A 17,424-nucleotide genomic window follows, 5' to 3' on the forward strand; every position below is an offset into this window, starting at 1 on the left:
TGATATTTCTCCTGATTCGCCGATGCATGAGAATAAATTTGTTGATGATGTTGATGATTCTGAGTGTGAACTTGCTAATGATTGATGATTGTGAGCATGATGTGACATGTGTAGATGATTAGGAGATTTTGATTTGATTGATAATGATGCCTATTCTCCTACATGAGTCACAATCTGTTGGCCTTCCACCCAACCTAGATTTGGTTTGTACCATATTGTAAAACCAATTTTTCTGAAAATTCCTAATCTAGGTTGGAACTGTGTGCTTCCCAAGTCCTCTTGGACTATTTTGCTTCCAAAATATACATTTGAGGAACCACAGTTGGAAATTGCATGTTTGCCCGTCCCTAGCACAGTTCATTTCGAGCTAGACCTTTTGCATGATGAACCCCCGAAACTGCGCGATTTTGTTTTCAAAACTATATCTTCTGTAAAATCCAGGTTTGGGGGTAGCTCATTTTGTTTCACAGTTTCACTTGCGTTTCTTTCCTGTTATTATTGTGTGAAGCTGTTGAAATGTCTACACTTCGTCTTTTGGGTTGATCCTCAACTCTTTAGATTGTTAGTGTATGGTGAATTTTTTGTATATAATCCAGTAGATAAAATTTTAAAAACCCTTTTGTTCCTTTTGTATATATTTTGCTAATCCAATATGATCTCGGCTGAAATATGTTGGATTTTTGCCTTGAATAACGGAGTTTTAATTCTGCTTTCGCCGAAATCGGGTATTCTCTCTCCTTTTACTCTACTCAGCATGTCCCTTTCCATATGTTGCATTTTAATTCTTTCCATATTTTGAAACATTGAGGACAATGTTTAGTTTAGGTTTGGGGGTATAGAGTAGATACCATGATATGCCATAATTGAAAACGAACTCCTTCTTCTTTTTGAAAAAATTGAAAAATTCCAAAAAAATTGAAAAATCAAAATTCAAAAAAATTAAAAAATGAAAAAAATCATAAAAATGGAGCTCATTTACCTTGAAATGTTGACTCTTGTGCAAATATGTATTTTTATTAGGAGTCTTAGTCTAGATATTTAGGCACCCTGATTCTAGCACAATTCACATAGTGATAAGAAATTTGCACGCGCACGATCTACCAATACATGTATGGCCTCGATCTTCAAGGTGTTTGATAGGAAGTTACGATTGCCAATCACTTTAGAATACTGAACGAAACTTGACTAGCTTGTTCTTTGGTTGGTTGGGATAGAAGGTGGAGGTTACATTAAGAAGACAACCATCGAATTTAACTGGGTGCATCAAAAAGGGCTACCTCTTGCAAAGTGTCATGTAATTTTTTTTTTTGTTATGTATCAAAAGTGTTTCCTTCAAAAAAAAAAAAAAAAAAAAAAAAAAAACGATGTATATTTCAGAAAAAAAAAAAAAAAGAAAAATAAAAAAAAATCAAGTATTTATCAATTCCATCTCTCTTGTTCCAAAAATAAAAAGAGTAGTCAATGTAAATAAGAGTCATGTAAATAGTCATCTTTTGTTGTTTCATTGTAATAAGCAAGGAGGGTGTATGCCATTGATGTACAACGCGAGTAATTGTGAAATACCTCCAACTCATTCACAATTCTCGTAAAGTCCGGACAGCTAGCTAGATTTCGACCTCAGTTCTTAGCCTGAGAAACTATCTCTTGGTGATTAGTAGTCATAACTTCAGATCTTTCTTTACACATGTGTAGATACACTTTACACTCTTATCACATGTCTTTTTTTGTTATCAGTGCTAGGATTGTGCCTTCGATAGCTAGATTGACATCTCCATTTTGCTGTGAGCTTAAACTGTTTTGCACATGTCACATTTGATGGAATATGAGCTTATATTTTGTCCTTAGGTTTTGTAGGCACACCTCTGGTAAACCTTCACGAGACTTCAACTCGTCCACTAGGGACACTTAGTGGTTTAAAAGGCTTAGTGCATACGCTAAATGCATTCGAGAGACCAGCGACAGTGGTATAGTTAGGATTTCCTTAGTTTTGTTTTACTTGAGGACAAGTAAAATTCAGGTTTGGGGTATTTGATGAGTGCCAAATATTGTATATATTTATCCTTTTTGTTGGCATTTAACTCATCTTTTGTGCATTAATTCTACATTTTATCCCATATTCTGTATTTTCATTGTTTTCAAGAATAAATATTTTTATTATTAATTTTGCATTTTTAGGTAATAAATAAAGTCTGGATGACTTGCGAGCAAAAAGAGCAGAAAAGTAGTGAAAAGCCGGGAGAAATCACGCAAGGAAGCCGCGAAGAATGGTGCGCACAACCTCATTTTCCACATACAAAAACGCCTCCGTTCTCAGCCATCAGATCAGTTCTCAGAAGCATCCGACGGTCGCTCCCTTGCTGTGTTCTCGAGATACTACGTTACATACAGTACCTTCATCAGTACTTCGTTTGTTGTATCCTATGGTCGCTCCGGTCGCTCCTATATGCTCCTATCTCACCGTTAGATCCACTTACCATCTTCGCATCCAGCGGCTTACCTTCGCTGGACATCGAACCTTGATATCCCGCCTAACACCCTAGCAACCGAATCATTTAACCTCAACCAAACATCTCCTCCTTCCTCTCCATCGACCTCACCCCCTCTGCAGAGACACCATGTCCTGCCACCACCAGAACACCACCTCTGCCACTGCCGCTTCATCACTAAACACCACCAAACCACTCTACCTTTTCCATAAAATCAATACCCATCATCACCCCCTCTTTCTAGCCCCCTATTTGATTGATTTCTTCTTCACCCTTTCTCTGAAACCCTAGAAGAAAAATCAATCGATTAGGCGAGTCTAGAGTAGCAATTGGCGCGTGGAATGGAGCAGGAGAGTCAGAGGAAGAATGGGTCGACGCATGGGGGAGAGATTGTGCCATCAAATTAGGTAATTTGAAAAACCTAATTTCACTGTTTTGGGGAAAAATTGGGGGAAAACCCTAAATGTGTAATTGGGTATAAATAGAGAATGGGTGAGTGTGAGAGGGTGTGCTTGGATTAGCCTGCATCCAGAACTTTCAAGTTCTGTTAAATGTTAATTTACAAGCTCAGTTCAGTTTCATGTTCATGTTAGACTTTCATATCCTGTTAAATGTATCCTGTTAATGTGTGTTATTACTGTTAGATGTTTGTGTTCATTGTTAATGTTTGTTTCACTGCATATGTTAAATGTGTATGTTTCAATTTCTTGTTTTCAGTCCCTGTTAGTGTTGTTCACTGTTAATGCTTTATGCTCCTGTTGATGTTTGTGTAATGTTGTGTTTAATTTGCTGTCACAATTGATGGAATGATAGGCTAGATACATTAGAAGCATTGAACTGATTGTGGAATGGAAGAAATCAGTACTCATAGCAAGCTGATTATCTTGCCATTCTTTGTGTATGCTTAGGTTGCACTGTTGATTGAGCATTGGGAGAAACTAGTGCTCATAGCAAGCTAGTTTTCTTCCCATTCTATTTGTGTTTGCCTGTATTCTTGCCTTAGTTTTGCTCACTTTCAGTTTCTCCACATCCCTGCCCTTGGCCTTAGGCCTTGGTTCATCCTGCTTTGTTCCTTGTTTTTGCCCTGTGTTGCTTTTGTTTGCTATTTTCTCCTGCTGTGCATTTTCTTCACTGCCTTGTGCTGCTGCTGCATTGCCTCCCTTACACTTGCAGTGCTGCTGCTTTCCTTCCCCTGCAGCTGCTGCTGCTGCCTTTCTGCAGCTGTTGCTGCCACTCCACTTCCCTTGCAGCTGCCCTGCTACTGCTGCTGTTGCTGCTTCCTCCCCAAGCCCACAGTTCACTAAGTCCAGCCACAGTCCACTTTTAGCTCAATCCCATTGAGCCCAAAAGCCCAGAGCACAACTTGGGCTCATCAGAAGACCAAAACAAAAACCCAAGGTTTAGTTCACTGAGGCCCAATCCAATTCAGGCTTAATCAAAAGCCTAAGTCTAAGGCCAAAGCCCAGTTTCACTTCAAAGACTTACTGAGCCCAAGCTCAGTCCATTTTATTGTTATCAAACCCATTAGTACTCAAAGCCCAGTTTAAGCCAAAAGGCTTCATAGCCCAATAGCAATTTAGGAACCCAATTAGCTAGAAAACTCAAAACACACCCGATCTCTGTGGATCGACCCGTACTTGCACGAGCTACAACCGACGACCGTGCACTTGCGGTATTACTGTAGGCCCCCGTTTTTATTTGCGCATAATTTTATACATATCTCCGGGCCCACCAAGTTTTTGGCCGGGGATAATTTTTAGGACCTTTTCAAAGCCTACCAAGTTTTTGGCGCCGCTGCCGGGGAATATCTTGCATTTAAATTTAATATCTCTTCGAGGCCTATCAATAACTCAGCCTTGGGTTATCATTGGAGATCTGAATCTCGTTTTTAATAATGAGAATAGAGCTTACTTCCACAATGTTTCTTCTACTTCAAATCATGTTACTTCTTCTTCAAGGGACTCCCCTTACATTAAAATGATAAGTGATGCTGGTTTAGAAGATATGGGATATTCAGGCAGATCATTCACTTGGTCTAGTAACGTATATGGAACTGGTGTAAGAAGATCAAGACTAGACAGGGCACTCAGTAATGCTGAATGGATGCTTCATTTACCTGACTCCAAAGTTCTACATCTTCCTCAAATTGGTTCAGAACATTGTCCCGTAATGTTGGACACTGCCTCATCTAAAAGTGATAAGAAAAGGAATTGAAAATATTTTCAGTGTTATGAAAGAGATGAGTCACTTAAGCTGAAGTTGTTGCTGCTTGGGACAATCAAATACAGGGTTCTTATGCTTACCAAGTCACAAGAAAACTGAACACAGCTAGAAATTATATATCAAAATGGAATAAACTCAAGTTTGGTGATATTCAAAGTAATATAAATCTTCTTCATCAACAAATGGAATCTGTACAACGACATTCCCATCCTTAAGACAATAATACTTTGCAAGTTCAAAAGTTGGAGAAAGAAATTGATCATTGGCATCAAATACAAAGTGAATTCTTGGGTCAAATGTCTAGGGATCAATATTACTTGGAGATGGATAGAAACACTAAATATCATCATACAAATGTTAATAGAAGGAAGGCAAGAAACACCATTGAAGCTCTGAAAAATAGTCATGGAAATTGGTGTTCAAGTAGAGAAGATTTGGAAAATTTACTCACACAGCATTATAGTGCACTCCATACAATTACTTCTCCTGGTAAATATGAATATTTATTACAAAACATTCTTCAAGTCATCACTGCAGCTGATAATTTTGAATTAATCAAGGTACCTGAAGATGGTGAAATATGGAAAGCACTTAAAGAAATGAAACCATGGAAAGCTTCAGGACCAGATGGATTTCCACCTGGTTTTTTCCATTCTCATTGGGATATTGTGGGCTTAGATGTTATTCAAATTGAATTTTTTCAGTCTGGATTCATGCTCAATGAGTTAAACAACACAAATATTTCTCTTATTCCAAAGACTAAAAATAAGAAATTTTCATCTGATTTGAGGCCCATAGCTCTCTGCAATACTTCTTACAAGATGATCTCAAAAATTCTCTCTACAAGATTGAAGAAGGTGATGAACAAGATCATTTCTCCACTTCAAGCTGCCTGTGTACCTGGTAGATAGATTTCATATAATATACAACTAGCTCAAGAGATAATTCATACCATGAGGAACAAAAAGGAAAAGCAAAATTTTCTTGCACTTAAGCTAGATATGTCAAAAGCATTTGATAGGATTGAATGGTCCTTTCTTTTGGATGTCATGGAAAAAATGGGTTTTTGTGATGAATGGTGTCATCTCATCATGCAATGCATTAGCACCACTAAGATATTTATTCTTATAAATGGAGCTCCATGTGTTGCTTATAAACCTACAAGAGGTATTAGACAAGGAGATCCCTTGTCTCCATATCCTTTTTATCACTGTTATGAAGGCTTTCTCTAGGAAAATGCTTATGGCTGAACAAAATAACAAGATTGAAGGTATCAAAATTGCACCAGGTGTTCCTTCTATTTCATACTTTTTCTTTGGAGATGACTGTTTGTTATTTGCTAATGCTGATCTTCATAATGTCAACAATCTGCTTCAAATTATTGAAGAATTTGGTGCTGTTGATTGGGAAAAGTAAGAAAAAATGCTTCACACATTTGCTTGATAAGGTGAAAAATAGATTATCAGTATATAGCAGTAAAACTATGGATTGAGTATAATGAGCTGCTTTCAAATTATTCCTTCTTATACAATGAGCTGCTTTCAAATTCCTAAAGATATCATAAAAGAGTATAATGATGTGCAGAGGGACTTATGGTGGGGTTTTGAGGACAAAAGGGGTACATATATTACTTCATGGAAAGATCTGAATCTGCATAAGGATATAGAAGGACAAGATTTAAGGATATGAATATCTTGAATCAAGCTCGTCTCATAAGAGATGCATGGAGAATTTGTACAAATTCAGATGAAGTTTGGGTCAAATGTATGGCAGCAAAATATTTCCCTAGAACAAGTATGTTACATGCTACAACAAAGAAAAATTGCTCCTGGGATTGGAAAGGATTGCAGTAAAACATGGATTTCATCAAGCAACACAGCTGCTGGCAGGTAGGTGATGGTTCTCATATAAAAATTTGGTTAGATGTCTGGATTATAGGCATGGAAGTGCCACTAACTCCAAGACTGGAAGCTGTGGACAATGAAAATTTTGTCTGGGTCAGTGAGCCTTTTCTTTCAGATGGCAGGGAATGGAATGTTGATTTGGTGCATTACCTTTTTGATCAACATACAGCTGAACTGATTCTAAAAATGAGATTATCAGCTTATGCAACAGATAAGTTGATCTGGAAGCTCAACAAGAATGGAATTTTGACTCTCAAATCTTCTTATAAGAAGTTATTTGAAGATAATTTAGGCTCAAGGCACGCTACACCAAATTCAAGGATTAGTAACTAGATTTCGCAACAGTTTTCCACTGTTGCGAATTTTTAGTTGCGAATTTCAGTTGCAAATGTTTCGCAACAGCGTGCATTTGTTTCAAATCTCGCAACTGTCTGCTTTTGTTGCGATTTGCCACAGATTGGATTTGTACGCATGCGACTCGTGGGTGTGGCTGCCCACACTTTTTAGCTGATTCACTATTCAGCCCGTTCAGATGGTTAGGAAAGCTGACTCGTATTTTTATCTCTCTTTTATTATCGGGAAAAGCTATTCTCTCTCTCATTCTCATCTCTCTCTCTTACTCTTCACTTTAATTTACCTCTTCCTAATATAGCAACCATCGTTATCATCTTCATCAGATTCAAGCCTTCATTGTTGTCGTCGAATAAGAAAGCTATCCTCATACCAGCACATGAACTGTTTCTTCTCCTTTTTCATTTCACTTTTATGAAATAAACCTAGATTCAGAGCTTTTTCTTCCCCTTCAAAATCTTTAACCCGATCTGGATTATTTAGATAAACACAAAAACACAATCTCTAGGACTCAAACTAGCAGTACAGGGAGAGGGCAGTGCTATTATGATTTCTTAGACTCCCTAAAATTAAATCTCAACTGAAAACCCTAGATTTGGTCATGACCATATTGAAAACTTCGTCTTCTTCTCGTTTGAATGATTTTTTATCTACCGTTTCATCTTCTTCGTTGTGGATTCCGCGAATCAACTTCAGTAAATATAGTTAGGGTTTTCATGTTTCTCTTTTTGATTTGAAGGTAGAAACTAATCTCTTTTAAATTCTTTTTCAATATGTTCTGATGGGTGATTGAAGCATGAATATCAGTTCTAATGGGTTTAAGAGATTGGGTTTTCCTCAATTTTGAGTCTACAGTTAGGTTACAGGGCTGTGAAGATGGTGGAGTTGATCTGGAGTTATAGGAACAAGAATTTGTGGTATATGATGATGATGTATGAAGTTGTTTATGGTCCTGCTTGATGATGATGGGAAAATGCCATAGCATATTTCCAGTATTTTATGAGCAGCCTACAAACATAATTGGACTAATTCTGGTAATCTCTAACCTTTCTAAATGTTCTAAAGATTGCATCTTTTTAAGTTATAAAGATTTTGTTAAATCTGGTGTTTTGTTCTAAAGATTGCATCTTTTTAAGTTATAGAGATTTTGTTAAATCTGGTGTTTGTTTTTGATGGGTTGAGTGTGTTAGAGGTGATTAGTTTGACATTTTTTAATATGATATTTGATGGGTTTTTGTTTTTAGAGAAGTGGGTTTTTAATGCATTTGCTATTATGATTTTTCCTGATGGATTAATTGAAATTTTAGGGAAAAATATGTGTTTATCTGGTGTGGAGTTTAGGTTGAAATTTTGGGTTTGATTTTAATGGGATTCTAAAAATTGATCTTCATTGATAATTCTATATCATGCTTTGATTCAATATCTGTGATTTCGGTTTTAGACAACTGCTAGTGTTTAATTGAGATTTTGTCAGTGGATATTTGATTGGTTAGTTGCTTTGCTTGTAGAGACAAGGTTGTGGTGGTTATAAGGATCGGACAGCGATTGTTTGATGTTTATGAATTCTGCGAAGGTATTTGTATTGTTCATACAGGATAACAATATTGAATTCTGGAGAAATTTTTGGCCGAGTACTTAGCTCCTTGTGCTAAGAAGAGGTGGTGCGTTTCTAGTATGGAAGTGGCCCACAAATAACTGGAGTTTTTTCTCAGGTATGCTCTAGAGACTCTTTTGCATACTTGTTGTGTGAAGCATTTTTGTCATGGTCTACTCATAATTATACCAAAATCAAGTGATATTAGTAGTAGGTCATTCGATTTTTAGCCAAATAAGGTTGACTTGCTGATGACCTTTTTCCCCTGTACCCCATGTTAAAAAGTTTTGGTTCAAGCTTATTCCTGCTTTTCTCATGTTTACGGGTGCTCGTACTTTTATATCTTGGTCTCGAGCTTCTCTTAAATACATCATTTTGGCACTCTCTGGAAATATGGATGATGTACTAGATGCATATAAGGTGCTACAATTTTTCTTTATCTTTTTTAGTCTCATTATTTGTTTTACAGTCATGCTCTTATTTCCAGTTTACCAAAATTACAGTACAGATCTGTAGTTTTGTACTACAGATCTAAAAGATTCTTAAGGTTGTTAGTAATCTCTTGTACAAATGGTCTCATGTTGGTTACTTCAATTTTTCTTATAAAACTTGCTTGTATTTTTTACTTCATTCTACTTTCGCTGGCTTTTTACTGTATTAGCTTGCATCATTAGAATTGAACATCATGAAACATGTTGAGATAGGCAAACTCAAGCAAGCAGAATCTAGTTTGTGAATACTTATATACGAGTATTGATCTTAAAGACCCAATGCATAACATTCATGTGAATGATAACTTAGGATTCAACTTTGATTGTTATTTGTGAATGCTGAATTTGGTATTTGCAAAAGAAATAATCTCAGTTTCTTGAAACTATCCTGTAACTACTTTGGATTTCATTTGTGTTATAGCCACTTTTGACCGTTATCGGTCTATGCCTGTAGTAGCTAATTACGCTCAAGGAATGAAGAACATCCATCTTAGAACTGATTTCAAGACCAGAACAACTATTACAGCAGCTGCTACCTTAGCTCCATGGTATGTCCACGTTCAATTGAAGTAACTTAGTTGATTCAGATGTCCTGCAACTCCTCTAGACTTAACTTGTCTAATAGCCAAACATTTTATATGACATGTTTCAATCTGTTGCTGGTAAATGGTATTGCTTGATAAGTTTTTACAGAAATTCACATCTAAGATTCCTTAGTAAAGCTGCTGGCTATATTGATATTTATCTTTAACAACCGTAAGCTTAACTTTTTTATTGGTTTTGCAGGATGATATCTGGGATGAATCAGCATACGGTGAATATTTCCTTGCAGTTTCACCGGTTAGAAAGATGTTCATGGGAAGATGTCTCAAAGCGATGTTTCATCCGCCATCCTTATCGAATATGATGAGGTATATAACTGCTAGTTCTCATAAATTTAGTTACGTGCATATGATGAGTTACACAATTGGCCCTTCATCTAGTTATGCATGCTCCATGTCTTCAACTCACTTTATTATCATCTCTGTGTTATTCTTACTGACACGGTGCTTGTTGTTCTTAATGAACCAGGAAGTTGATTTTCCGAGTATCTCCTTGCAAAGGATTGCATTATCATTTAGTCCACTAACGAATTGCAGGTATCGTTTAGTCCACTAACATGTGATAAAAAGAAGCCTAGTGTATGGGTTCAACCACTCTTAAATTTGTTGGTGCTGCCTTATCCCATAAAACATTAACATCTGGTTAAAATGTCACAGAAACGGAGTTTGAAGCATGTCTCGAGCATCGTCCGAAGGAGCCAGCATGTCTCGACAAGTTGGCATAAAACATCTAACAGGTCAAGAGTCAAGACATAACAAAGACTGGTTTCCGTTTTCAGTTAAAGATTATGACCATGATCCGCATCAATGTACACCCGAACAATAAACCAGAAATCAAATGAATCCAATAAATATAAATTACTTTAAGTAGCTATAAATACGAGCAGTAGACTTGCTTCTGAGTTAGCTAGCACACAGTAATTTAAACAACTTCGGATAACTACATCAACTTAACGCACCATTAGAAGCAACAATAAATTTCTAGATAAATCACTAGAACCGTCCACACGAACACTAACATGGCCAATAGAATCTATTCTCATCTGCAGCTTTTATTAGTGCAGAATTACATGCCGACTTCAGCTCTGAACTTGATCCAAGATCACACATCACTACCTTTACGTTTAGCAAAATTGAATGACTACTTACGACATAAACAATTAAAATCAATCAAAAATACCAGAATCTACGCATTTGAACTCCAAACAAGAACAACATATTAAAATTAAATAACCCCTAATTTGAGAAATTGAAATCAGAAGAAGTAATGATGTTTGCATACCGTAAAAGTTGTTTCTCACGAAGTTGTTGGATCCGTTCATTCAAAATCCTTTTGAGCACCAACCAAACTGAAAAAAAAAATCAATTTATTCATTATCAAAAATCCTAAAACCCAAATCTAATAATCAAAATAAAAATTAAACAAAACCCATATGTAAGTCTTTCCATTATAGCAAACAAACCTAGCAAACTAGAGAAATCTTTCTAAGAACCTTAGTTTTCTTCATACTGATTCGGATAAGAGAAATCTCAAAACTGGGTCTAAGAATTTCATTTGTGATGGATCTATTTGTAGACGAAGATGAAGCTAAACCTAAATACTGAGTTTGCAGACGAAGAGGAAGCTAAACCTAATACTGATATACAAGCGATTTATTATGATAGAGAAAAAAAATCTACTGAATCATAGAGAGTGAGGAAGAGAGGAAGAGAACCAGAGAATGAGAGGTAGAGAAGAGAATAGAAGAGAAAGAGGTCTTCTCGATAATGAATGAATCAGTGATAAATCCCTAGTCAGTTTTTAAGCTGACTCCGAGTATCTGATTGGGACGAAACCGAGTCGGATTGAAAGTGTGGGCTAGCACACACACGAGTCGCACGCGTACAACTCCATTCTGTTGCGAATCGCAACTGAATTAAACAGTTGCGAGTTTCGTAACTGTTTTAAACTGTTGCGAAGCTTTTGCAACAAAAATTAGCAACTGAAACTTCGCAACAGCTGGTAAGTTGTTGCTAATCTGAGTTGCTAAACCCCATATTTGGTGTAGCGTTTGAGATGTCTAGGGGTGCTTGAGTCCCTTTGGAATACATAAGCTACGTGGACCGCCATCGCAACAAGGTACATATTATAGTTACACAATGATGCGTGTTTGTACACCACTTGACTAAGCAACTTTTTTCGGTCTCTAACCTAATCTGGGCTACAAGTAGTTGGGAGGGAATCTCAGATTGATAAAGTATGGGTGATTCCTTTGTATAGTTGGGAGTTAGGAGGGAATCTCAGCTGGAAACTAGACTATAACACTCCCTCTCTGCTCACCCGTATGTTTCTCTACTAAGATTTCTTTATTTGGCTGTTACTTGTCATTATTTGAAAGAAAAACAATTTAGGAAATATTGCTATTAGTTACATCCTTTCTCATTTCTTATAAACTGAAGAGCAAACCCATGTATGCCTTCTCTTTTTGAATTGTAAGATTTCTTTGTTCAATAATAAACAATTATGTGGTGTAGAAATTTATGCATGTTTGTTTTGCCTCTAAAATCTGAAACGTTTCAGTGAATTTCAGTACTTGCTGAAAAAGTTGCAGGGAAACTCTGCTTTAAGCTGATTAAATTTGACCGGTCAAAACCACTATTTTTTTTATGCTGCAAAAATTTCGCAACTATAATATGCTGTTGCGACCTCCTAATTTCGCAACTGTTTCTGTTGCGACAATTTTACGTTGCAACAGCTAGAAATGTTGCGACCGAAAACTCGCAACTGCTTATGAGCCGTTGCGAAAATTTGCAACATCGACTTTCGTAACAGACAAAAACTGTTGCAACCCCGCTTTGCAACTGAAGTATGCTGTTACAAATCGTTAAAATGGTGTAGTAGCAGTTCTCAATCTTCATACAAGGTACCACTATAAAATGGAAGGAATTCTGGAGAATCAATACTTGGCCAAGAGTTAAACATTTCTTCTGAAAACGTTTAAATGATTTTTTGCCAACTAGAGCCAGATTACAAAGACAGTGTGGAGATATAAATAAAATGTGCGCACTATGTAATCAACATGAAGAAAGCACAATGCATATCTTATTTCATTGTTCTTTCTCAAGGGAAGTATGGATGGAGGTACCAGGAGGAAGTCAAGTACTAACAGGGAGGTTTAGTAATATTGCTGCAGTTTTGGAAGACTGGATTATGCATTCAAATCAACAGCAAAGTAAAAGTAATTGTCTAAATCTGGCCATGGTTGTTGCATGGAGTATATGAAATGAAAGATGTGAGGTGATATTTCATAACAAGAAGGAAAACCCTAAAGGCACTGCTATAAAAGCTACTAGCTTTGCACATTATCTATCCTCTCTCTCTCACAAAGCATGATATTGCAGTCATGACACCTCGACTCTCTTATATTAAACTGCAATATGGAAACCCTATGATAGTCCATATTTTACTGTTAATTGTGATGCCTCTTATGATGAAAACACATGACTAATAGGTATATGTGTGATTTTGCGTGATTTTGCAGGAAATTGGAAGGGATGTCTTGCAAAACATTATGCAGGAGTATCAGACTCGGAAAGAGCATAATGTTTAGCTATCCATGAAGTTGTGGTATGGTGCAGGGAACTACAAATCTCACACGCAATGTTTGAGACAGACTTGAAGAACATTGAAAGCTTCATCAACACTTCATCACCAGTCATAGCATGGGAAAACGAAGACATTTTGCATGATGTTATTCATTTTATAAAATTATTTCCAAATTGGAAATGTCATTTTATTCCTAAAAAAATGTAATAAACCTGTAGATGAACTTGCAAAGTTTAGCAGGAAGTTTAGCGTAACACAGGTTTGTCTTGATAGCCCCCCTTATGTAGTTGAAAGTTCGCTTCTGTCAGACAATCTTTTATTCCATAGTTAATAAAATCCTTATGTGTTTGCATCAAAAAAAAAAGTGTTCGCAAAGAAATATCGGGGTACTAATAAAGACAAAGGAGTCGGGCAGAAAATGTTGTGAGCCAATAGGTAACAGTTAGGGTATATCCTTGGTTCCATGTGTAATTAGTCTCTATGGACGGTTCTTGTGGTGGCTAGCAAAAGATTTAATTTGCATGCTATATGGCATGGAAAATTAGCCGCGTCGATCAGTATGGAAAAATATGGAGCAGTAGACTCTCTATCGAGCGATCGTGTGGAGAGCGCCAACGATAGAGATTTGGTCGCTGGAGATTTAGGCAATGTCGTTCGAATTAAAGAATGATGCCAAAAGTTGGCTCACGTCCGTATATAAATAACCATATCTTGTACTACTCCTTTTCACACCTTCTCATTTCCAAAAAAATTTGAAAAAAAGTTTTATCGATCCCTTGTTTCTTTTTTCTCTCCAAATTTTCAATTTTTTTCTTCAAAATGGATAATCCAAAAACAAAATAGAAGCATAAGATTCAAAGAATCAATCAACACCCCAAATAGTGTATTAAACTATGAGCAGGATAAAGAGTACGGGTTTCAAAATGTTAGACAACTAGTTGGTGTTGGTGTATTTCAGACCACCCAATCTAAGAGTTGGGTGGTATGAGATCAATATGATGTTCGAGTACCTTTGTCCGATTTTTCAAGAAAAAGTTCCAACATATCTTTTGTGGCAGATGTAATTAAATTTTTATATTTAGTTTTATTTATATTCAATTTAGGTACATGTGAAATTATCATCATACACAAACTTTAATTATAAATACGTTTTTTTATAAGTGTTACATGTTAAATTTATATATAATGACGAAAATTAAATGTGACGGACATATACTTTTATTTGACAAATCAAAGTGAGAGTAAGAAGGAAGATGAAAAGACCAACTTGAATTATACTCAAATAATGCTGACAGAAATCCAGATTATAAAAACCCAAAAGCTCATGGATTAAGAGTGTCATGGGTTGAAAGTTTCTTAAAGCGTTATGCTGAGAAATCGAATGACAATAGGACAGCGCAAGAAACCTATTTGTTCCCGAAACATTATGAGGATCTCGAAAGTTTGTTCATGTTTTGGAAAGTAGGAAAATTTTTATTTCCAATTGCTAGCCCGATGACATTACTTGGTTTTTTTCGAATCGTTAAAATAATTAGAGAAAGCACCAATATATGACTGGGGATCTGTAATTTTAACGGAACTTTACATAACCCTCTTTGAGCGCTAGTGTTAATTCCAAAGAAAGTCTAAATGGTTTTGAAGGAGCGTTGGAGGTAAGGGCCACAACATATTTTCATCATTTATTTATTATCATTAAGAAAATTAAAATGGTAAATATACTAACCCCATAATGATATTGTTTTCAGTTTTTGTGGTATACTTACTTTTGTGTTTGTGTGCTTTATCTTCATGATATACTGATGTTTTTCCAGTCAAACTGGAGTACAATATCAATAGTTAAACGCCAAGTCAGATTGAAGATGGTCAACATGTTGTGGTGGTTCATAAGATGCAACATGCGCAGAACAAGTAATATATTATTGTCACGCTGTATTTATCAATCCAAGAGTACGAAACTTACAAAGCCTATAGTAAGCTATAGCTAAGCCGTAAGCGGATTGTGTTATAAGGTCTTATTTCCGGGAATGGTGTTTGGTACTACGGCAAAAGACACCTTCTTCAGTTGTAAGGAAGAAAGGTAAGAGATGTCAACCTCTATTCAAGTAGAGACATTTCTTACAATGATTGGTTGGTTTTGACAAGGGATGGTTCACATTGGAAATAAGATGGATATGTGATCCAGGAGGCTTGTGATGAAGTTGATTACCTTTATTGGTTTGACACGATTTACAAATACATTATTGTTACGCAAACGCAAAATTTCCCGAGATTTAGGTAGGATTCCACCTGATGATGGTTATCTTCCTTCTAAACCCCCCACCGGAGAGCTAGGGGAAACGTATTTTCGTATCCTAGTATTCAAATAGGTTCATCGTCGACTATGACATGATTTTCTTAGGACGAAAAAAATTATATCTTCGAAAGAAGATATTATTCCTGTTCCAATTGTTCCTGGTGGTCTCGAACAGACTTGTCCATACTGGGGGTAGAAGCTACATGTAGCGCCCCCTAAGCTAGCAGCTGACTAATCCACGAGATTAACTATAAAATGAGGCATTAACTATCTAAAAAATCTATTTAAACATTAAGAAAGAAGTTCTAAACAAAGATTAATCTGAATCTAAACCCTCTCTGAAATATAAACAAGAACCCCTCTCAAATGATACATATACAATAAATTTAAACATAGCGGAAGCTAACCAATTACCGAAACCAACTCCTCGAAGTTTTCATTGCCACGTACACATCTTGATATATCTCTGAAACTGAAAGTCTAAATTTTATGGATGCCATCACATCCCATAAAACAAGTCCAACAACACAATATTCGCAACATTCTTTTCCTAAAATACTGGAACAAAATATAATGATTTAAATAATAGATAACTTTTTCGAAGGGTGCCCAGTAGAAATAATAACTAACTTTCAAGTAATCGCTAGAATGATTTAAAGACAATGCAGGTTTTACTGAAAAACCGATAAAACACGGAAAACAGATAAAACATATTAAAATAATAGTAGTACTGAAAATATAAGTTGTACTGAAATATAAATATCTATCAACCAATCTTGCGGCACACATTCACAACAGTAATAATATCTAAGCGATGTAATCCTTCGGAGTAGCAAGGCATGACTATTGCGGAATCTTCAATGATCATTAAAGCCTCCCTTAGGTTTCCATCCTCAAGTCATAAACGATAAGTACCTTACCAGTACCTTATTCTACGCGCACTCTACATAGCAAGTATCCAAAGAAATTAATGGTAACAACATTATATCCGATCGAAGTGCTTACACAGTGGAGTGCTCAGTCATCCCACACGTAAATCCAACAACCATATATAAGATTCTAAACATATATCATTCTCTCTAAACACTAAAACACAATATAATAGCTTTTGAAAGTAATTTAAAAGAATAACAAACATCCATGTATGAGACATGCGTTGCCCCTACAGAAATAGGGAAAATAATATTCAGTGACACGAGTACACACCTAATAGTTTACTAGTGGCTGAAATTTTCACTCCTTTAGCGCATAAATATAGATATAACTTTTGGGGCACACATCTCACACCAATCAAAAGGAAACCTTCTCCCTTTCATGCTAACAATAAATAAAGAATATAACCACTTTCCAGTCAATGGAAAGAATCACTTTCTGAAAATAATTAAATACTCCCAAAACACAGATATTAGTTTTTTTATAAAGATCCAATCCCATCCCAAAATATAAAGTAAAACTAGTTTGTACTACACACAAATAATACATGCATACACATATCAAATAGTAACAAAGATATGCATGAGCTTCACAATATAAATAGATTTATAAAACAATAATGAATACAAGAGAGTTCATTATCAATTCCCACTTTCAGTTTCAGAAACAGATCAAGTTGTGCACGTGGCAATGAAAGCTTCGAGGAGTTGGTTTCGTAAGTTGGTTAGCTTCCGCTATGTTTAATTTGTGTTTATATTCTGTTTGTAAATCAACTCACTATTAAATATGTATCACTTGAGAGGAGTTCTTGTATTTATTTCAGAGAGGGTTTATATTCGGGTTAATCTTTGTTTAGAACTTCTTTCTTAATGTTTAAATAGATGTTTTCGATCGTTAGTGCCTCATTTTATAGTTAATCTCTTGGATTAGTCAGCTGCTAGCTTAGGGGGCGCTACACTAC

At 36.0% G+C, this 17,424-nt stretch overlaps 2 long non-coding RNA genes across 7 annotated transcripts; one reads left to right on the forward strand and one right to left on the reverse strand.

Annotated features, from left to right (window-relative positions):
* The first annotated feature begins 7,232 nt into the window (after positions 1 to 7,232).
* LOC113296225 lies at positions 7,233 to 10,529 on the forward strand. Of its 5 annotated transcripts, XR_003332999.1 has the most exons (7): positions 7,233 to 7,703; positions 7,820 to 7,998; positions 8,473 to 8,676; positions 9,471 to 9,597; positions 9,836 to 9,960; positions 10,121 to 10,188; positions 10,309 to 10,529. It is a non-coding gene; the product is annotated as an uncharacterized LOC113296225 (long non-coding RNA). The 5 variants fall into 5 exon arrangements; XR_003332997.1 differs by having other exon boundaries at positions 7,233 to 7,998; XR_003332998.1 differs by having other exon boundaries at positions 7,233 to 7,998; positions 9,504 to 9,597.
* LOC113296226 lies at positions 10,475 to 11,407 on the reverse strand. 2 transcript variants are annotated; one of them, XR_003333003.1, is made up of 2 exons: positions 11,145 to 11,407; positions 10,475 to 11,000 (listed from the first exon to the last, which is right to left on the reverse strand). It is a non-coding gene; the product is annotated as an uncharacterized LOC113296226 (long non-coding RNA). The 2 variants fall into 2 exon arrangements; XR_003333002.1 differs by having other exon boundaries at positions 11,115 to 11,407.
* Between the last annotated feature and the right edge of the window lie 6,017 nt (positions 11,408 to 17,424).

This window comes from Papaver somniferum, chromosome 7, assembly GCF_003573695.1.
Source record: "Papaver somniferum cultivar HN1 chromosome 7, ASM357369v1, whole genome shotgun sequence".
Classification (NCBI taxonomy): Eukaryota; Viridiplantae; Streptophyta; class Magnoliopsida; order Ranunculales; family Papaveraceae; genus Papaver; species Papaver somniferum.